We start from the raw sequence: 23682 nt of genomic DNA, 5'->3' as shown, positions 1-23682 counted from the left end.
TGGGGAGAATAAGAAGAGGTCACTGAAATACAAACTAGCAATTTTAAATGATTAAAAATGCCAGTAGTAACTGAAAAATATCAATGGAAAAAAGGCAAGCTTCATTGTCTCCGGTGATAGATCAGAACAAGATGATTCATTAAAATCTCTTTCCACCAATGAGTTTCCATCTTTCTCTCCTGGCTAAGTTTGAGATGGCTTAGCAGACATGATCAAATTAACTGATGTGCGGGACTTCCCTGGTGGCACAGTGGTTAAGACTCCTCACTCCCAATGCAGGGGGCCCAGGTTCAATCCATGGTCAGGGAACTAGATCCCACATGCATGCCGCAACTAAGGTTCACACGCTGCAACTAAGGAGCCCATGAGCCACAACTAAGGAGCCCGCCTGCCACAACTAACACCCGATGCAACCAAATAAATAACTAAATAATATTTTAAAAAATTAATTTGATGTGTAGCCTTACAACTTCACGGGTGAGTACCATTAAGGATGTGCTATTTTCTGATGCTCTTCTATTCAAAGCCCTGGGGTTTTCCTGACATGGATTCTAGAGGTACAAAAAATGGTCTAGACTGAGTTCCGGGCTAAGGAGCTATGTTATCTTCATCTTTTGTCTCTGACCCTTATCCCTATGTCATCCCATTCTACCCAATGACAGACACAAGGTAGCTCTTGGTTAATGAATGAGACAGTAACTATGTTTTCAACAAACAACCAGAAATGCTTCACATGATCTTAAAATTACTTGGGAAGCAGTTGAAAAACCACTGCTTTTGAGTTCTTTATTTCTTTCCCAAAGCATTCTCTTTGGTTGAGATGCCCAATAAAATGGCCCTCAAGTGAGTATACCAGAGGGTCTCAGAACTTCAAACGGTGCACGGGTACACGAGAGAGTAGGGACTATGAGTATCTGAATGTAAACAAGTTTGCCCCTCGAAAAAGCACTCTGGGGACTTCCCTGGTGGTCCAGTGGTTAAGAATTCACCCTCCAGTGCAAGGGATGTGGGTTCGATCCCTGGTGAGGGAACTAAGATCCCACATGCCGCGGGGCAACTAAGCCCATGCATCACAGTTAGAGAAGCCGCGCGCCGCAAGAAAGACCCAGCGCAGCTCCGAGTGATCTTTCCCCATCATTCTTAGGTCTTTAGCATACACATGTCAAGCTTTTACTCTGTGTCAGGCACTGTTCTAAGAGCTTTAACTACATTAACTAACTCAACCTTTATAACAACCCTATGAGGTAGATTCTATTATTCTAATTGCTCAGAGGAGGAGACTAAAGCACAGAAAGGTTAAGAAAATTGTGCAAGGAAATGCACTATATGCTGCCATTCACAGGCAGGGGCTCCTGGGCACACATGGTCTCGCAGGAAGCTGTAGTCTCATCTACCGATTTCACTTTCTTCTACTGCTCTTATGGTATAGGAGTAGCTCTGTGGCTAAATTAGCTCTTGTTGGAAAACTGTCCTAATTATAATTTATTAAAAACTTTAAATTCTCCACCACTTAAAAAACTGACCTTTTCTTAATTTAAAAAATTATCCAGTGAACATCACAAAAAGGAACTCTTCCTAATTTTGTGGAAATCAGAAGCAATCATGATTTTCAGCTGTTTACATTCACCCACTACTTCAGATTATTACATTTATTCCAGATATTTTGCCATGCTTACCAGATCCCTTCTAACTTTAAAATTTCAAATCCCTCACTCAAGCAAGGCATTTATTCTTTGCTCTCTAGTTCAGTTGATTGGGACCCGATGCTAATGATGCCAAAAGCTGTGGGTTCAATCCACTACAAACCACTTCGCTTTGTTTGCTTCAAGTCTGCAAACCCTTAGCCTGGATGGCACGTTGTGGGTCATGAGAGGAGCCAGGTGGAAGCGTGCAAGACAACTAGCATAAACAACATCTGCTTGAGAAACAAGTCCACATACAACACAGGGGCAGGAGCCATGACCCTGAGGCAGAAGCATCAACTCCATACATAAAGAAAAGCTTCATGATCACTGGCAAAGCACTTCTACCTTTCTGAGTAAGACGCTCTTCTCAAGCTCAGATCTGTTTGCTAGAATCTAACTTAAAGTCCCTCCTTCAAAAAACAAAACAGGTATAAGATTAAAATAAGAAACTAAGGTTTTTAGTTTTTGCACAAGATGTGCTTGATCTGAAAAAAAAATTTCTTATTCCTGACACCAATTCCACTTACAATAAAAAGCACTTGTAATGGCTTTCAAAAGTGTCACAGAAGTCTCTAGCAGTGCAACACAGCAAACCACCAGAAAAATCTTACTGCAATCCCATATGTATATCTCACATTCTTTAAAAATTACTCCTAATTTTCACAAAACCAAAAGCTGCTCCATCTCCAAATAATACAAAGTTATTTTAAACACGCTCTTTCAAATTAAATGAAGAGACCAAATCCTATCAGTCCAGATCACATTTTAAAACAACCAAGGGCCTACTCAAGGTAGAAGTTTTAACAGCTTCCACAAGTAAAAAAGAAAAGGCTATATTCCTTAATTGTTATTCTATGAAGAAACCCACTTGGGATCATCTGTCTTCATGTTTTCTTGCCCACAGCTGGAAAGAACTTTCCCAATGTACTAATGCTACAAAGCACACGGATTCCAACAGTCACAAGGTAACCATGACAGCAAACCCACAGTTATTTATGAGATCACAAAAACTATATGATGTAACTTTTTTAATTTGAGGGAAAATTCACATAACATAAAATTAACCATTTTAATGTGTACAATTCAATGGCATTTAGTATATTCACAATGCTGTACAACCCTCACCTGTATCTAGTTCCAAAACATTTTAGTCATCCCCAAATGAAACCTTGTACTCATGAAGCAGTCACTACCATTCCCCCTGCTCCAGCCCCTGGCAACCACTAATATGCTCTTTGTCTCAATGAATTTATCTATTCCGGATATTTCACATAAATGTAATCACACAATATGGGACCTTTTGCATCTGCCTTCTTTCACTTAGCATGATGTTTTGAGGTGTTTCCACATTATTCCTGCATCAGTACTTTACTCCTTTTTATGGCTAAAAAATATTCCATTGTATGGATAAATCACATTTTGTTCACCCATTCATCCACTGATGGACATCTGGGTTGTTCCTACCTTTTGGCTGCTGTGAATAGTGCTGCTAGGAACATCTGTGTACAAGTGCTTGTTTGAATACCTGTCTTCAATTATTTGGGGTATGTACCCAGAGGTAGAACTACTGGGTCATATGGTAAGTCTATATTTAACTTTCTGAGGAACTGCCAAACTGTTCTCCATGGTGGCTACACAATTTTACATTCTCGCCAGCAAAGCACAAGGGTCTGACATCCTCACCAACACTTCATATTTTCCATTTGGGATGTTTTTAAATTATAGCCATCCTTGTGGGTGTGAAGTAGTATCTCATTGTGGCTGATTTGCATTTCCTTAATGACCAATGACGTTGCACATCTTTTCATATGATTGTTGGCCATTTGTATATCTTCTTTGGATAAATGTCCAATGAAGTCTTTGCCCATATTTTAATTGTGTTGTTTTTCTTTTTTTTTTTTTTTTTTTGCGGTAGGCGGGCCTCTCACTGTTGTGGCCTCTCCCCTTGCAGAGCACAGGCTCCGGATGCGCAGGCTCAGCAGCCATGGCTCACGGGCCTAGCCGCTCTGCGGCATGTGGGATCTTCCCAGACCGGGGCACGAACCCGTGTCCCCTGCATCAGCAGGCGGACTCTCAACCACTGCGCCACCAGGGAAGCCCCTGTTTTTCTTTTTGTTGTTGAGTTGTTAGAGGTTTTTTTTTTTTTTAATGTATCATGGATACTAGGCCCTTCTCAGATTTGTATATTTTCTCCCATTCTGTAGATTGTCTTTCCACTTTCTTAATAATGTCATTGGGTTAGGACCTGTGCAGCAGGGAGAGGAAGCACATCGAAAGGAGGGCCTCTTGAGTGTAGGCTTCTGGAGTGTGGAGCCGTGTGGCTGACAGGGTCTTGGTGCTCCAGCCAGGTGTCAGGCCTGTGCCTCTGAGGTGGGAGAGCCAAGTTCAGGACATTGGTCCACCAGAGACCTCCCAGCTCCACGTAATATCAAACAGCAAAAGCTCTCCCAGAGATCTCCATCTCGATGCTAAGACCCAGCTCCACTCAACAACCAGCAAGCTACAGTGCTGGAAACCCTATGCCAAACAGCTAGCAAGACAGGAACACAACCCCGCCCATTAGCAGCAAAGAGGCTGCCTAAAATCGTAATAAGGGCACAGACACCCCAAAACACACCACCGGATGCAGTCCTGCCCATCACAAAGACAAGATCCAGCCTCATCCACCAGAACACAGACACCAGTCCCCTACACCAGGAAATCTACACAAGCCACTGAAGCAACCTCACCCACTGGGGGCAGACACCAAAAATAACGGGAACTACGCACCTGCAGCCTGCGAAAAGGAAACCCCAAACACAGTAAGTTAAGCAAAATGAGTAGACAGAGAAACACACAGCAGATGAAGAAGCACGGTAAAAAACCCCCAGACCAAACAAAGGAAGAGGAAATACGCAGTCTACCTGAAAAAGAATTCAGAGTAATGACAGTAAAGAGGATGCAAAATCTTGGAAATAGAATGGAGAAAATACAAGAAACGTTTACAAGGACCTAGAAGAACTAAAGAGCAAACAAACAATGATGAACAACACAATAAATGAAATTAAAAATTCTCTAGAAGGAATCAATAGCAGAATAACTAAGGCAGAAGAACACATAAGTGACCTGGAAGATAAAATAGTGGAAAAAACTACCACAGAGCAGAATAAAGAGAAAAGAATGAGAAGAATTGAGGACAGTCTCAGAGACCTCTGGGACAACATTAAACGCACCAACATTCGAATTACAGGGGTCCCAGAAGAAGAAGAGAAAAAGAAAGGGACTGAGAAAATATTTGAGGAGATTACAGTTGAAACCTTCCCTAATATGGGAGAGGAAATAGTCAATCAAGTCCAGGAAGCACAGAGAGTCCCATACAGGATAAATCCATGGAGAAACACACCAAGACACATATTAATCAAACTATCAAAAATTAAATACAAAGAAAAAATATTAAAGGCAGCAAGGGGAAAACAACAAATAACATACAAGGGAATCCCCAAAAGGTTAACAGCTGACCTTTCAGCAGAAACTGCAAACCAGAAGGGAGTGGCAGGACATATTTAAAGTGATGAAAGGGAAAAACCTACAACCAAGATTACTCTACCCAGCAAGGATCTCATTCAGATTCGATGGAGAAATTAAAACCTTAACAGATAAGCACAAGCTAAGAGAAGTCAGCACCACCAAACCAGCTTTACAACAAATGCTAAAGAAACTTCTCTAGGCAGGAAACACAAGAGAAGGAAAAGACCTACAATAACAAACCCAAAACAATTAAGAAAATGGTAATAGGAACATACATATCAACAATTACCTTATATGTAAATGGATTAAATGCTCCCACCACAAGACACAGACTGGCTGAATAGATACAAAAACAAGGCCCATATGTATGCTGTCTATAAAAGACCCACTTCAGACCTAGGGACACATACAAACTGAAACTGAGGGGATGGAAAAAGATATTCCATGCAAATGGAAATCAAAAGAAAGATGGAGTAGCAATTCTCATATCAGACAAAATAGACTTTATTATAAACACTATTACAAGAGATAAAGAAGGACACTACATAATGATCAAGGGATCAATCCAAGAAGAAGATGTAACAATTGTAAATAGTTATGCACCCAAAATAGGAGCACCTCAATACATAAGGCAAATGTTAACAGCCATAAAAGGGGAAATCGACAGTAACACAATCATAGTAGGGGACTTTAACACCCCACTTTCACCAATGGACAGATCATCCAAAATGAAAATAAATAAAGAAACACAAGCTTTAAATGATACATTAGACCAGATGGACTTAACTGATATTTATAGGACATTCCATCCAAAAACAACAGAATACACCTTCTTATCAAGTGCTCATGGAACATTCTCCAGGATAGATCATATCTTGGGTCACAAATCAAGCCTTGGTAAATTTAAGAAAATTGAAATCATATCAAGTATCTTTTCCGACCACAACGCTATGAGACTAGATATCAATTACAGGAAAAAATCTGTTAAAAATACAAACACATGGAAACTAAACAATACAGTACTAAATAACCAACCAAGAGATCACTGAAGAAATCAAAGAGGAAATCAAAAATATCTAGAGGGCTTCCCTGGTGGCACAGTGCTTGAGAGTCCGCCTGCTGATGCAGGGGACACGGGTTCGTGCCCCAGTCTGGGAGGATCCCACATGCCGTGGAGTGGCTGGGTCCGTGGGCCATGGCCTCTGAGCCTGTGCGTCCGGAGCCTGTGCTCCGCAACGGGAGAGGCCACAACAGTGAGAGGCCCGCGTACCACAAAAAAAAAAAAAAAAAAAAAAATCTAGAAACAAATGACAATGAGAACACAACGGCCCAAAACCTATGGATGCAGCAAAAGCAGTTCAAAGAGGGAAGTTTATAGCAATACAATCCTACCTCAAGAAACAAGAAACATCTCAAATCAACAACCTAACGTAACACCTAAAGCAATTAGAGAAAGAAGAACAATAAAAACTCCAAAGTTAGCAGAAGGAAAGAAATCATAAAGATCAGATCAGAAATAAATGAAAAATAAATGAAGGAAACAATAGCAAAGATCAATAAAACTAAAAGCTGGTTCTTTGAGAAGATAAAAGTGATAAACCATTAGCCAGACTCATCAAGAAAAAAAGGGAGAAGATTTAAATCAATAGAATTAGAAATGAAAAAGAAGAAGTAACAACTGACACTGCAGAAATACAAAGGATCATGAGAGATTACTACAAGCAACTATATGCCAATAAAATGGACAACCTGGAAGAAATGGACAAATTCTTAGAAAAGCACAACCTTCCAAGACTGAACCAGGAAGAAACAGAAAATATAAACAGACCAATCACAAGCACTGAAATTGAGACCGTGATTAAAAATCTTCCAACAAACAAAAGCCCAGGACCGAATGGCTTCACAGGCAAATTCTATCCAACATTTAGAGAAGAGCTAACACCTATCCTTCTCAAACTCTTCCAAAATATAGCAGAGAGAGGAACACTCCCAAACTCATTCTATGAGGCCACCATCACCCTGATACCAAAACCAGACAAAGATGTCACAAAGAAAGAGAACTACAGGCCAATATCACGGATGAACATAGATGCAAAAATCCTCAACAAGATGCTAGCAAACAGAATCCAACAGCACATTAAAAGGATCATACACCATGATCAAGTGGTGTTTATCCCAAGGAATGCAAGGATTCTTCAATATATGCAAATCAATCAATGTGATAAGCCATATTAACAAACTGAAGGATAAAAACCATATGATCATCTCAATAGATGAAGAAAAAGCTTTCAACAAAATTCAACATCGGTGCTTTGTGACCACCTAGAGGGGTGGGATAGGGAGGGTGGAAGGGAGGGAGACGCAAGAGGGAAGAGATATGGGAACATATGTATATGTATAACTGATTCACTTTGTTATAAAGCAGAAACTAACACACCATTGTAAAGCAATTATACTCGAATAAAGATGTAAATAAATAAATAAATAATTCAAAAAAAATTTTTCAACACCGATTTATGATAAAAATGCTCCAGAAAGTAGGCATAGAGGGAACTTACCTCAACAAAATGAAGTCCATATATGACAAACCCACAGCCAACATCGTTCTCAATGGTGAAAAAATGAGAGCATTTCCTCTAAGATCAGGAAAAAGACAAGGTTGTCCACTCTCACCACTGTTATTCAACATAGTTTTGGAAGTTTTAGCCACAGCAATCAGAGAAGAAAAAGAAATAAAAGGAATCCAAATCGGAAAAGAAGAAGTAAAGCTGTCACTGTTTGCAGATGACATGATACAATACACAGAGAATCCTAAAGATGCTACCAGAAAACTACTAGAGCTAATCAATGAATTTGGTAAAGTTGCAGGATACAAAGTTAATGCACAGAAATCTCTTGCATTCCTATACACTAATGATGAAAAATCTGAAAGAGAAATTAAGGAAACACTCCCATTTACCACTGCAACAAAAAGAATAGACTACCAAGGAATAAACCTACCTAAGTAGACAAAAGACCTGTATGCAGAAAACTATAAGACACAGATGAAAGAAATTAAAGATGATACAAACAGAGATATACCATGTTATACCATGTTCTTGGACTGGAAGAATCAATATTGTGAAAATGACTATACTACCCAAAGCAATCTATAGATTCAATGCAATCCCTATCAAACTACCAATGGCATTTTTCACAGAACTAGAACAAAAAAATTTCACGTTTGTATGGAAACACAAAAGACCCCGAATTGCCAAAGCAATCTTGAGAAAGAAAAGCAGAGCTGGACCAATCAGGCTCCTGGACATCAGACTATACTACAAAGCTACAGTAATCAAGACAGTATGGTACTGGCACAAAAACAGAAATATAGATCAATGGAACAGGATAGAAAGCTCAGAGATAAACCCACACACATATGGTCACCTTATTTTTGATAAAGGAGGCAAGAATATAGAATGGAGGAAAGACAGCCTCTTCAATAAGTGGTGCTGGGAAAACTGGACAGCTACATGGAAAACAATGAAATTAGAACACTCCCTAACACCATACACAAAAATAAACTCAAAATGGTTTAAAGACCTAAATGTAAGGCCAGACACTATAAAACTCTTAGAGGAAAACATAGGCAGAACACTCTATGACATAAATCACAGCAAGATCCTTTTTGACCCACCTCCTAGAGAAATGGGGAAAAAAACAAAAATAAACAAATGGGACCTAATGAAACTTAAAAGCTTTTGCACAGCAAAGGAAAACATAAAGAAGACGAAAAGACAACCCTCAGAATGGGAGAAAATATTTGCAAAATGAAGTAACTGACAAAGGATTAATCTCCAAAATTTACAAGCAGCTCATGCAGCTCAATATCAAGACAACAAACAATGCAATCCAAAACTGGGCAGAAGACCTAAACAGATATTTCTCCAGAGAAGATATACAGATTGCCAACAAACACATGAAAGGATGCTCAACATCGTTAATCATTACAGAAATGAAAATCAAAACTACAATGAGGTTATCACCTCACAACAGTCAGAATGGCCATCATCAAAAAATCTACAAACAGGGCTTCCCTGGTGGCGCAGTGGTTGAGAGTCCACCTGCCGATGCAGGGGACACGGGTTCGTGCCCCGGTCAGGGAGGATCCCACATGCCGTGGAGCGGCTGGGCCCGTGAGCCATGGCCGCTGAGTCTGCGCATCCAGAGCCTATGCTCCGCGACAGGAGAGGCCACAACAGTGAGAGGCCTGTATACCAAAAAAAAAAAAAAAAAAAAAAAAAACTACAAACAATAAATGCTGGAGAGGATGTGGAAAAAGGGGAACCCTCCTGCACTGTTGGTGGGAATGTAAATTGATACAGCCACTATGGAGAACAGTATGGAGGTTCCTTAAAAAACTAAAAATAGAACTACCATATAACCCAGCAATCCCACTACCGGGCATATACCCTGAGAAAACCATAATTCAAAAAGCGTCATGTACCACAATGTTCATTGCAGCTCTATTTACAATAGCCAGGACATGGAAGCAACGTAAGTGTCCATCGACAGATGAATGGATAAAGAAGATGTGGCACATATATACAATGGAATATTACTCAGGTGTAAAAAGAAACGAAATTGAGTTATTTGTAGTTAGGATGGACCTAGAGTCTGTCATACAGAGTGAAGTAAGTCAGGAAGAGAAAAACATATACCGTATGCTAACACATATATATGGAATCTAAAAAAAAAAAAAAGGTTCTGAAGAACCTAGGGGCAAGACAGGAATAAAGACGCAGATGTAGAGAATGGACTTGAGGACACGGGGAGGGGGAAGGGGAAGCTGGGACAAAGTGAGAGAGTGGCATGGACATATATACACTACCAAACGTAAAATAGATAGCTAGTGGGAAGCAACCGCATAGCACAGGGAGATCAGCTCGGTGTTTTGTGACCACCTAGAGGGGTGGGATAGGGAGGGTGTGAGGGAGATGCAAGAGGGAGGAGATATGGGGATATATGTATATGAATAGCTGATTCACTTTGTTATAAAGCAGAAACTAACACACCATTGTAAAGCAATTATACTCCAATAAAGATGTTTAAAAAAAAATAATGTCATTTGATGCACAAAAGTTGTAAATTTTAATGAAGTCCAATGTATCTAATTTTTTCTCATGCCATTAGTGTCATTTCTAAGAATCCATTACCAAATTTAAGGTCATGAATATTTACCCTTATGTTTCCTTCTTAGAGTTTTGGCTCTTCCAATTAGGTCTTTGGTTCATTTTGAGTTACTTTTAGTATATGGTGTGAGGCTGGAATATACCGTCATTCTTTTGCATGTGGCTATCCAGTTATCCCAGCACCATTTGTTGAAGAGACTGTGCTTTCCCCCATTGAATGGACATGGTACCCTTGTCAAAAATCAATTGACTATAGATAAATGGGTTTATCTCTGGACTTTCAATTCCATTCCATTTATCTATGTTGTCCATCCTTATGCCAGTACCACATTGTTTTGATTATTTGATGATTTTTTAAGATAATTAGTGGATTTATTTAGAGAGATACACATTCCATAGACAGAATCTGGTCCATCTCAAAAGGCGAGAATGGCCCTAGGGGAAACATACTCCATAGACAGAGTGTGGGCCATCTCAGAAGGCGAGAGGCCTATTGTAGCTTTTTTAAAATGGGGAAGCATGAGTCCTTCAACTATATCTTTCTTTTTCAAGATTGTTTTGACTATTCGGAGTCCCTGGCAATTTCATATGAATTTTAGGATCAACTTTTCCATTTCTGCAAACAAGGCTACCTGGATTTTGGGAGAGATTTCATGGGGTCCGTCGAGCACTTTGGGTAGTATTGCCATCTTTATATCAAGCCTTCCAACCCATGGACGTGGGATATCTTTCCATTCTATGACATAATTTTAAGTTACCTTAAAATGTCCTTGATAAGGTAATGCCATAACTTCCTTTAGTTGTCTGTCTACGTATATCTAGGTACTCTACTAAGTACAGCCTGGAGTAAGTCACAAATATGAAGTTCATATTTACCATGGAGAGCCCAGTATTCATATTCCAGAGAAGGAATGTCCATTATTCAGGGTCTTGCTGTTTGCTTTTGTCTATGCAAAAGGTTAGAACTCAAGGATTTTCATTTCCTTGATTTATAGTTAATTTTCATCTTCAGTTCCTGGTAGAGGAATTGACACACATGAATCTTGTATATTCCCTGATAAGAGTAAGTTGTTTAGTAGACTTCATAGAATGGTGTCATGAACTCTCTTTCATATAGTTCAAATAAAAAAAAATTGATCATGAAACATTAGCTACTTTGCCAAAGATTGTGCTCAAACACCCTTGGTTAGTTAGAGCTTAAAGTTATCAACTATAGGGCTTCCCTGGTGGCGCAGTGGTTGAGAGTCCGCCTGCCGATGCAGGGGACACAGGGTTCGTGCCCTGGTCCGGGAAGATCCCACATGCCGCGGAGCCGCTGGGCCCGTGAGCCATGGCCGCTGAGCCTGCGCGTCCGGAGCCTGTGCTCTGCAACGGGAGAGGCCACAACAGCGAGAGGCCCGCGTACCGCATAAAAAAATAAAAAAAAAAAAAGTATCAACTATAATTGGGAGGGAGGGGAGGAAGTCTTTAAAAGTCTTTTCTCTAAAAAATTTTTGCTAAAGACTATGAGAGAACAATTGTTTGAAGTTATAAAAGTAACTTGGGCTGGACACAATCTGTTCTTTGCACTCACGTCAAAATTAGAACTGAAGACAATATAGTAGCCCAGGAAAAATAACTGTGGCTTTTTCTGAGTAGCAATTTCAAGGAATTTATAGATTCCTCAAAGTAAAAGTCATCTTAAAACCAGTGGACTATTAGTCTGAGGTGTAACAATTGCTTCAGTTCCCATGTTTGGTGTCAACTTTCTGAAGCTTCCATTTATACCTCCTCTCAACATATGGGTCACATGGGACTCATGGTCCAAGATGCTCCAGTAAGATCAGAAGAGGCTTTAAGAATCAAACTGCCTATAATTATAAATCAATCAGAAAATACCATCTGGTGTTGAGATAAACTAGCAAACAAATCCTGGGAAAAAGAAATCCAATTCCATGTATTTTGTCATCTATAATGAAACCAAAGGCAATAAAAATATCTTCTGGCAGGTGCTCAGGGTCAGTGCCTTGGCAGGGAATGTTAACTAAGGCAAAGTTAGAAGGTCTAGTTTTTAACCAGATAGTTTAAGTTGAAGAGGGCAAAAAATAAGGAGGCAAGGGGAAAAAATAGACCCGGGCAAGAAATGGGGTCCAGATAAGCAGGTAAGAACCTGACGCACTGAGGTAACAAACAACAGTCCAGGGAGGGGACAGCTAGCCTGGCGGGTACATGGAGTGGACAGCTTGCTGGCTGAGTTCACTGCCGAACTTCAGAGGATCCTTTCAGCACAGTTATCAGCAAAGCTGGTCAGTATAACATCCGCAGTAGACTCACTCTCATGACCTGACTTTCGCTACAAATTCTTCTAGAACTGGAAAGCCCTTATCACATGGCAGGGGGAGAGGGCACCCTCTCCTTTGGTCCTGCCACTGCCTAATGGGGGTCCTATCTTCAGAGATCACACCATTTCCCACCCTCGAAGAGCAGTTTCCACACACTGACTGAACAACTGTACTTCTCCCTCCATGTTTCCTCAGCTCTATCTGCACTCAGTTCATCTGACCCTGTGTCAAGATTCAGGGGAAAGGTGGGAGAAAGAGGCAGTGCCCAAGGAAGTGGGATAAAGGCCATATTTTCCTTGGTGAGAATAGGACAGATGGAAATGAACTCTACCAGGAGTGAAATGGGGAAGGGGAGTGCTGGGCCCTTCTCTATCCCAGAGAGAGACATCCTGGGCCTCTCAAACCCAGAACTCGTAATTTCTGCTCTTGTGTAATAACGCTGAATACCTGAATGTGTGATAGCCCCTTGGGTCTGAGAGGAGTTTTTTCCCAATTATCAAATCACATGCCCCAAGAGGCTGTGGGGTTTTTTATGTAGCTCTATTGGCAGTGCAGTCAGGGCCACATAGCAAGTGCTTCAAGTCATCCTGCTCCCCTCACACCAGAAACCCCAGCAGAAGGGAGCCCAGATGGGCACTCGGGCAACACCTGCTGCAGGGCCAGCTGGGGTGAGGAAGCACCCCACCCCACTCTCGGTGTAGTTAACACTCAGCATCCTGAGTAACCTCAAACAACTGCTGTGATTTGGATCTAATGTGGTAATGGCTCTCTTGGTCCCCAACTGGGTGCTCTGAGCTCTTTCACTGCTTAGCTTTTTCTTTTCTTTCTTTCTGTAAAAGGAGCGTTCAGTTAATCTGTAGGCCTGCCATTCTGTGCCCAGGAGCTGAACTCCTGGGGCTTCTGCCCTGGACTTGGCGGGCCCACTTTACTTTTGTTCTCTGATCTCTTTGTGGTGGTCTTAGTTACAAGCTCCTGGAAACAAGCCCTGATTTGCAAGCACTGCTAGTCAAGAAAAGAGAAGTGGGGGGTTAGGGAACAGCTACAAACTCAGCATCCCTGATTTTAAAAGAGTCCAAACCCAGATATATCCTACATGTCTGTCAACATGAGAGTGGATAAACAAACTGTGGTATTCATACAATGGAATACTACTCAGCAATTAAAAAGAAAAATGTTCCCAATATACACAATACAGAAGAATCTCAAAATCATGGTGAGCAAAATAAGGTAGACATGAAAGAGAATATATTATATGATTCTGTTTATGTGGAGCTCTAGAAGAAACAAGATTAATTTATGGTGGTAAAAATTATAACAGAGCTTACGTTCAGATGTGAAGATTGACAAGAAGGGAACATGAGGGAACTTTTCTGGAGTGACAAAAAAGTTCTATAGATTGTTGAGGTGGTATTTACATGGGAAGAAACATTTGCCAAAACTTATTAAACTATACAGTTAAAATCTGCACATTTTGATGTATGTAGATTATATCTCAATTTTTAAAAATAAGAAGTTCAAAAGTCTTTATTAAAAATGGCAAAAAGATAGTTTTCCATCACGTTGCACCTATGTGGTTAACATTCTGAGAAAGAGACAAGATATTCAAAGTACTCAAATATATTCCTATAGACAAAACAAAGATAAATCTCTCAAAGTAACATGAAATTTATATCAATGAATTCATTTAATTCTTAAGATTGAATTAGATAAAGAAGTCCCTCAAATTTCTCTTATTCAACATCCAAGTTAAATATTTTAAGAATGCTTTAGAGCAGAAAGTATAGTGTAGAGGATAGAAAGACAAAAATAATGTGTGAAAAAGTTTTCCCCTGATTATAAGAGCAATACACATTTAGTATAGGAAAACTGGAAAATACAGAAGATAAGACTATAGGGGAAGAAAACTCACATAATCCAAATCATAAGCATAAAGAAGAAAATAAAAAGTCATCTGAAAAATATTCTCTACCCAAAGCTAATAAGCACTGTCAACATTTTGATACACACACACACAAATTTTAACCAAATTGGTATCATAGTGTACATATTGTTACTATTTTTTCACTTAAATTTATGTAACAAACATTTTCCATGTCACTGAGCATTCTTTGCATTTTTTGTTACTACTGAAATTAAATAGTTTCATGTGATTATTGGCCATTCTTATTTCTCTGTGAGACAGCTTGGCAATTTAAAAAATAATATTGATTCTTTTTCCTGATTATAATATAGTTACTGCTGACATGTGGAAAATACAAAAGAGCATAAGACTATGGTGGGGGCTTCCCTGGTGGCACAGTGGTTAAGAATCCGCCTGCCAATGCAGGGGACACGGGTTCGAGCCCTGGTCCAGGAAGATACCACATGCCACGGAGCAACTAAGCCCGTGTACCACAGCTACTGAGCCTGTGCTCTAGAGCCTGCAAGCCACAACTACTGAGCCTGCGCACCTAGAGCCCGTGCTCTGCAACAAGAGAAGGCACTGCAATGAGAAGCCCAGGAGCCACAACAAAGAGTAGCCCCTGCTCGCCACAACTAGAAAAAAGCCCACATGCAGCAATGAAGACCCAACACAGCCAAAAATAAATTAATTAATTTAAAAAAAAACAAAGAAAAACTATAGGTGGGAAAACTCACATAATTCAAATCAAAAAAACAATCATTACTGTTAATTTTTACTTTTCTTTGCACATATGTTTTTCTTATAGAATTGATATTCTAGGTAAGTCCATTTTAGAGTATATCTTTTTTCACTTAGCATCATTAAAAACTACATAAGCATTTTCCCTATGAAACTAAAGTCTCTCTAAACATTTATTTTTGTTAGCTTCATTTTTTTTTTAATTTTTTTATTAGTTTCTGTTTATAACAAAGTGAATCACTCATACATATACATCTGTTCCTACATCCCTTCCCTCATGCATCTCCCTCCCTCCCACCCTCCCCATCCCACCCCTCCAGGCGGTCACAAAGCACCGAGCTCATCTCCCTGTGCTCTGCGGCTGTTTCCCACTATCTATCTACCTTACGTTTGGTACTGTGTATATGTTCATGCCTCTCTTTCGCTTTGTTACAGCTTACCCTTCCCCCTGCACATATTCTCAAGTCCATTCTCAAGTAGGTCTGTGTCTTTATTCCTGTTTTACCCCTAGGTTCTTCATGACATTTTTTTTCTTAAATTCCATATATATGTGTTAGCATACGGTATTTGTCTTTCTCTTTCTGACTTACTTCACTCCGTATGACAGACTCTAGGACTATCCACCTCATTACAAATAGCTCAGTTTTCTCTCTTTTTATGGCTGAGTAATATTCCATTGTATATATGTGCCACATCTTTATCCAGTCATCCGATGATGGACACTAAGGTTGTTTCCTTCTCCGGGCTGTTGTGAATAGATGTTAGCTTCATTTTGTTTGTAGAATTTTGTTAGCTGAATAGATGTACCAAAATTTAACAACTGCTCAGTGTCAGGCACTTGAACGTGTACATTTTCCTTTTTTTTTTTTTTACTTTACAATGTGGAGATAAATATCTCTATACATAAAATACTGTCTTAACTTATGATTATTTCCTTGGGATAGACTGCCAGTATTTTAATCCCTGGGCCAAAGAGTATGAACTTTTTTAAAGGCCCACATTGCCAAAATGCATTGAGAGTTATATCAATTTGCATTTCACAAGCAGTATATAAGACCCTTGCTGGCATTAAATTCTTTCTCCGTCCCCCACATACACACACTCCGCATTCCTAATTACTCCCTACCATACCTCCCACCATACCCCCCGAAAAAACACACCTTGCTAATTTGATGTGTGCAAAGGGTATCTTACAACTTTAAATGCAGTTTTCACCAATGGAATGAAGTCATTTTTCACTTTGTTAAACTGCCTATAGTTCCTCTTCCATGACAAGCCTGCTGAATTCCTTGGATATCTGATGCTTTTCAGAGGTAAACAAAAAGCGTTTGGGGACTGCTGGTTCATGACAAATAATAGAGTATTAGAAGTACTTCTCCCCTCCTTTAAAATGCCAAATATAACAGACTATTTAGTTATTTATTATAACAGTAAGAATATATCTTATAAAAATATAAAAGTAAGAATAAGTCCACAGCAGCACAGGATAACCAGGAACGATGCCATCGGGAGAAGAGCAAGGAATTGTGGGCAAAAAAAAAGCCGTCGGAACTGAATGATGGCTGTGCTTAACCATGTAGAGGAACCTCCAACATGAACCAAGCAAAAGAAGAAAGTTTTTAAAATGTGTGTGCCCAAGAGAAGCTTGGTGGAAAACAAACCTAAATTCAGAGACAGTAGAAGCTGGATGTGGGAGTGGAAGAGCCCCAGGGATGGTCAAGAGAACAATTAAAGGTCTGTGGAACAGCTACCTCCTCCATTGTTCTCAGAAAGGCTAAGCTGTGAGACCGCCTCTCTATAAAGCGGGGGTCAGCAGTAGGGGACCACCCACATAAGTGCCAGGACTAAAGGATGAAGAAATAGCACCCCAAATGACAAGCCACACACCCACCGAGGACTCTAGAGGGACATCCTGGCCACTCAGCAGGACCTGTACCCTGAATTTACTCCTGAAAGAACAGTTCTCAGGCAAACGCAAATCAAAATCACTATGAGATGTCACTCCACACCTGTTAGAATGTCTATTATCAAAAAGACAAGAAATGACAAGTTTTGGTGAGAGTGTGGAGAAAAGGAAACCTTGTGCACTGTTGGTGGAATGTAAACTGCTGCATCCGCTATGGAAAACAGTAAGGAGGTTCCTCAAAAAAATTAAAAATAGAACTACCATATTGTGGTGTGCTCCAAGGACAAAGAACAAGATAAACTCAAAGGGCCAATACTGCCAGAACAAGGAGTTACAGGACTCCTATCGCTCTGTCACAATGTAACCACTGCACTGTCCCAGAGCCCCTCCCAAGTAGGATGCCCTGTCCCTTTCCCATCCCATATAAGAAAAGACATTTGCCCCGTTTTTCTCCCGCTCAGCACACTGGAAGTATACATACTCTGCTCAGTCAGCAGATGACTTGCAGGTTCCCTGGCTGTAAAAACAGACAAGCAACCCAAGCTCATTGTCGACGTTCCCTGGCTACCCGGAAGTCAGCCCGCTGTTCTTGCAGCGACCCTTCTCTTTAATAAAACTCTATCTTCCTTACGTTCTGCCTCGTGTCTGGAAATGCTTTTCCAACCCGCGCTCAGACCACGACATTTTGGTGGCCCGTATGGGGATATCTCTTGGGGTTTCTCCTCCCGCACCTCCTCTCCTCAATTCTTGGGACCCTCTGTGAACAGGCAAGTTGCCGGGGAAGCAACAGAGGAACCCTGGCCAGGGCCACACCCTGGTGTGTTCTGAAGACTCCACGGCTCACTTCGCCCCGTAGCTACCTCCCAGAACCAGTGAGCGTCCCCCTGTCTTCCTTCTGGCTGAGGACTAGGCCAATTGGTATTGTGCGGGCCCAGGTCAGGCATTTAAAAGCCATTAGGGCGCCTGCCGCTTGAAGACTCCCGTGGAAGGATAAGGGGGTCACAGAACAGACCAGGCTGTTAGAGCATCTGCCCCCAGCAAGACAACTTCCGCGCACCCTTGAGGCACATATTGGTTCAAGAAAAACCCCTCCCCTCGGCCGCCGCCTTCCCGGCAGGACTACGAGGCCAACTCCTCAGCCTGTCTTCTCTGTTACTTTCACTTTTTTCTCAGTCCGGATTGATTTACAGGAGCCTAGGTGTTGCCTCTGAGCCATCCCAGGAGTGCCTTTTCACGTTTCAGGTAATCGCCAAATGGTGAGTCACCGGTGGGACCCGGGAATCTCTCTCTCTCTCTTTCTTCCCCTGCCCGAGTCGCACGGTGCCTCAGTCGCACGCTCAGGGGTCACCTCTCACGGTCGGACGCGATGGTTGGGACGGTCGGCCCATTTTGTGCCTTAGTCGCACAGAGAGAGCACTGGGACAAAGGGGACATCTTTCTGTCAGCCGGTGACTCTCAGTACCCCCTCTCTACGGCATATGGGCTAAGAACAGGTTCTGGTACGTCTCGGGAGCCTCCCTCAGACTCACCCTTTGGTAGTATTCTCAGGAACTGGAAAAAATTTGACCCTGAAAATCGCAGAAAGAGGCTCACTTTCTTTTGTAACACGGCTTGGTCCCAGTATAAACTGGGGGCCCGAGAACAATGGCCCCTTGATGGCACACTAACTTATAACACGATCCTCCAACGTGATCTCTTTTGCCAGAAACAAGGAAAGGACTCAGAGGTTCCTTATGTTCAGACCTTTATGGCCCTTAGTCAGAATCCGGATCTCAGGGATTCATGCCGCTTGTGTCTTTCCGTTGCCGCCTTATCCCCCCCGACCCCTCTGTCTCCCTCTCCAGCAGATCTCCTAGACGACCCTCTACTCGACCTTTCCTGGCCCCCACCCTATCAACCCCCTTTGCTTCAGCCCCCGCCCCCTCACCTCAACCCACAGCTCCCCAACAGGCACCCCCTTATCAGGGCGAAAGCCCCCTCTCCCCTCCCCACACAAGATCGAGGACTGCCCAAAGCCAGGAAACAGATTCTGATATGCTTCCCTTGAGGGAAGTAGCAAATGGAGACATGGGCACTATTACAGTCCATGTTCCCTTCCCCATGTCTGACATTTCCCCAATTCAAAACAAGTTAGGTTCCTTCAGTCAGGATCCCACCACTTTTATTAAGGAATTTCAGGCCCTCACCATAGCCTTTGACCTGAACTGGCAAGACATTCATGTAGTCCTGACCGCTTGTTGTACTCATGAAGAGAAAAACAGGATATGGGCATTAGCCCAAGCTTGGGCAGATGAGGCACAGCTCTGTTTCCAAAACCCGGATGGATGGGGACCCATTTTGGGCTGGCTAAATGACTCTCTTTGTAACTACACCCTCAATTCTAATTGGACTAGCCTGGAGTGGAATCCCTGTTCAGAGAAAAATAAATATGATATACATGAAGGTAATTTCACTTTGTGCTAGGGAAATTCAAGGAAAAATGCGACTAAGAAATGTATTAATGAAGACCATATTCCCATAAACAGCTCGGCCCTGGGAACTAAATATGTGGGGATCAGTGTAACCACCGGACACTTACTTAGTTTAACCTCTCGGCAAGATTCTCCTCCAAAATATAACATAATTCAGCTAACATTCAGAAATTTGTTATACCCATCCCCCAGTCACACTCATAATCAGTCAGAGTCCGGATTCTCCCCTTTATGTATAGATGATTACTTCCTTGGAGTTTGGCCTTCCCAATATAATCCTAGGCCATGGACCCCAGTCTATTTCTAGAGGAAAACTCCCAAAAGGTCAGGGCCTGGCTCTGGGGACCCACAACGGGGGTATCCTTGAGGGGCACCAGATTTTCATTTCCATGTGGTAACGGGGTCTATTTGGATTTCTCACACTTTGGAGGGGCTCCTGCACAATTATTGCTGTGGTCCCAGAGGCAACCACTATGACTACAAAGGATTTAGCTTCCTCAGGAGGCATTCCCAACCTTGGGTCCTTCCTCGAGGAGGCCATAAGTTCTGTCTGGGAGAGACAAAAACGAACCACTGATTGGGGGGGACATGCTATGATATAACCCAATTCTTGATCGGCCCGAAATAATATACAGCATCTTTAGAGGGCTCTTTTGGTTTGCAGGCATACCCCTCTTAGAGAGGAGTGTTCTCAATCTCACCATCACGGTCGAGGAATCTTGGAAGGCTACGGTAGCAGCCACTGAGGAACAGCAGTCAGCCCTAGGCTCTCTGGCCAAGGTGGTTTTACAAAATAGGAGGGCCCTTAATGTCGTAACAGCTGAGGTGGGGCGGGGGAGTGTCTGTGCCCTACTAAATGGAACATGCTGCTTCTATATTAATACCTCTGGCCAGGCTGAAGAAGACCTTCAGATTCTAAAGAAAAACATCAAATTAATAGAAGATTTAAAAGAGAGAGCAGGACAGGGCCCCAGCTGGCTTTCCAGCCTCCTCTCCTCTATGGGGATCCAGATATGGACATGGCTATTGCCCTTGTTGGGACCATTAATCCTGATAGCCCTTGTTTTGTTGTTTGGCCCCTGCATTATTTTTTTAATTTATTTATTTATTTATTTATTTATTTATTTTGGCTGTGTTGGGTCTTCACTGCTGTGCACAGGCTTTCTCTAGTTGCGGTGAGCAGGGGCTACTCTTCGCTGCAGTGCGCGGGCCTCTCATTGTCGTGGCTTCTCTTGTTGTGGAGCACGGGCTCTAGGCATGCAGCCTTCAGTAGCTGTGGCACGTGGGCTCAGTAGTTGTGGCTCGTGGGCTCTAGAGCACAGACTCAGTAGTTGTGGCACACGGGCTTAGTTGCTCCGTGACATGTGGGACCTTCCCGGGCCAGAGCTCGAACCCGTGTCCCTTGCATTGGCAGGCAGATTCTTAACCACTGCACCACCAGGGAAGCCCGGCCCCTGCATTATTAACACATTATCTAAGTTCATCTCCTGACAGGTTCAAAGGACTCAATTCCAGATGGTGCTACAACAAGGGTACCGGCCATTTGGCACATGGACTACATTGGAACAAGCCGCCTTATCATTCCATGGGCTTTCATCTCCCTCCACAAATATACCCTGACAGAGAGCAGGCATCAGGAACCCAGGGCCCCTATGACGCCCCCACCCAGAAGGAAGTAGCCAGAGAGATCGTCACCCCTTCTCCTTGCAAAAAGGGTTCCCAAACGCCTGAGAAGGAGCTAGGCAGGTAGGCAGACATGAGCAGGGTATCCAATAGAGCCAAAGAATTGGCCCTGTAAATAAAGAGAGGGGGGAATGTGGTGTGTCCCATGGACAAAAAACAAGATAAACTCAAAGGGCCAATATTGTCAGAACAAAGAGTTACAGGACACCTATCGCTCTGTCACAATGTAACCATTGCCCTGTCCCAGAGCCCTCCCAAGTACCATGCCCTGTCCCTTTCCCATCCCATATAAGGAAAGACCTTTGCCCCGTTTTTCTCCCGCTCAGCACACTGAAAGTATACATACTCTGCTCAGTCAGCAGATGACTTGCAGGTTCCCTGGCTATAAAAACAGACAAGCAACCCATGCTCATTGTCGACTTTCCCTGGCTACCCGGAAGTCAGCCCGCTGTTCTTGCAGCGACCCTTCTCTTTAATAAAACTCTATCTTCCTTACATTCTTCCTCGTGTCTGGAAATTCTTTTCCAACCGCGCTCGGACCATGACACATATGATCCAGCAATTACACCTTTGGGTACTTATCCCAAGAAAATGAAAACATAACTCAAAAAGATATATGTACCCCCATACATAGGACATTTAGGAAACCACCTAAGTGTCCATCGATGGATGAATGGATAAAGAAAATGTGGTATCTCTATATAATGGAATATTATCCAGCCATAAAAAAGAATGAAATCTTGCCATTTGTGACCACATGGATGGACCTTAAAGGCATTATGCTAAGTGAAATAAATCAAAGAAAGACAAATACCGTATGATCTCACTTATATGCAGAATCTAAAACAACAATAACAACACCAAGCTCATAGATACAGAGGACAGATTGGTGGTTGCCAGAGGCAAGGGGTGGGGGGCCGTTGGTGAAACTGGTGAAGGGGGTCAAAAGGTACAGATTTCCAGCTACAGAATAAACAAATCATGGGTGTACTTATTTACTTATAAAATAGATTAAGTACATCGTGGTGACTATGTTAATAATTGCACATTTGAAATTTGCTGAGAGAGTAGATCTTAAAAGTCCTAATCACAAGAAAAAAACCACTTTTGTAACTATATATGATGATGGATATTAACTAGGCTTATTGTGGTGCTCATTTCACAATGTACACACATATCAAATCATTATACTGTACACGTGAAACTCCTGAAACATAATGTTATATGTCGATTATATCTCAAAAAAATTAAAATATCAGTTGCCTAGGCCCCACCTTAATCCAATTAATTAAACTAGCTTTTATAGAGGGAATGAGGAGCTAGGCATTTGTATTTAAATGCTCTCCAGATAATTTAATGCACCCTTAGGACTGAAAACCACTGACCTGGATCCTTATTTATAAATGTGAACAGAAAACTAACTAAGGGGACTTCCCTGGTGGTTCAGTGGCTAAGAATCCGCCTGCCAATGCAGGGGACACAAGTTCAAGCCCTGGTCCGGGAAGATCCCACATGCCTCGGAGCAACTAAGCCCATGTGCCACAAATACTGAGCCTGCGCTCTAGAGCCTGCGAGCCACAACTACTGAGCCTGTGTGCCACAACTACTGAAGCCTGTGTGCCTAGAGCACATTCTCTGCAACAAGAGAAGCCAATGCAATGAGAAGCCCGTGCACCACAACAAAGAGTAGCCCTCCTCACCGCAACTAGAGAAAGCCCGCGTGCAGCAACAAAGACCTAATGCAGCCAAAAATAAATAAATAAATTTACAAAAAAAAAAAAAGAAAGAAAACTAACTAAGAATAAAACACTAAGAAAAACAATAGATTGAAAAGAGGCACCAAATTGAATAGAGGAACCAAGCCCAGAGGAAACAGGGTTAACAAAGGAAACAAAATAATTTTAGTGTTCTCTGAAAGATCTATGAAGATACCATTTCAAAGATAAGATACTAAGGCGGGGAAAAGCACTACTATAAGTTACCAGTGGAGAATAAGGAAACAAAACTCCAAAAAAAATCATTTTTTAAATCCCTCAACTGCAAATCCCTGTATAGAAAAATGAGCATGATCAAAGATGGAAGGAGTGATCTGGAAGGCTGAAGTGATAAATTCTCCCAAACCAAGGGATAAGAAATATGGGGGGGGGGTGCTAAATCTAGACGATCCAATGTATATCTAATATACATCTAGTTTTTTAAAAGGGAGAGGATGGAGGGGAAAAAAATATCAAAGAAAGAGCAGGACCACATTTCTCTAAGTTGAAGAAGGACCTGAGTGTGAGGTTGAAAGGGTCTGC

General features: G+C 41.8%; 1 protein-coding gene across 5 annotated transcripts in view; it reads right to left on the bottom strand.

Annotated features, from left to right (window-relative positions):
* ZHX3 (zinc fingers and homeoboxes 3) overlaps positions 1-23682 on the bottom strand; it is a 132901-nt gene that overhangs the window by 66886 nt on the left and 42333 nt on the right. The window lies entirely within an intron of this gene.

Source organism: Mesoplodon bidens (genome assembly GCF_964165515.1).
Source record: "Mesoplodon bidens genome assembly, chromosome: 15".
Taxonomy (NCBI): Eukaryota; Metazoa; Chordata; class Mammalia; order Artiodactyla; family Ziphiidae; genus Mesoplodon; species Mesoplodon bidens.
This window is presented reverse-complemented; position numbering and strand designations above follow the sequence as displayed.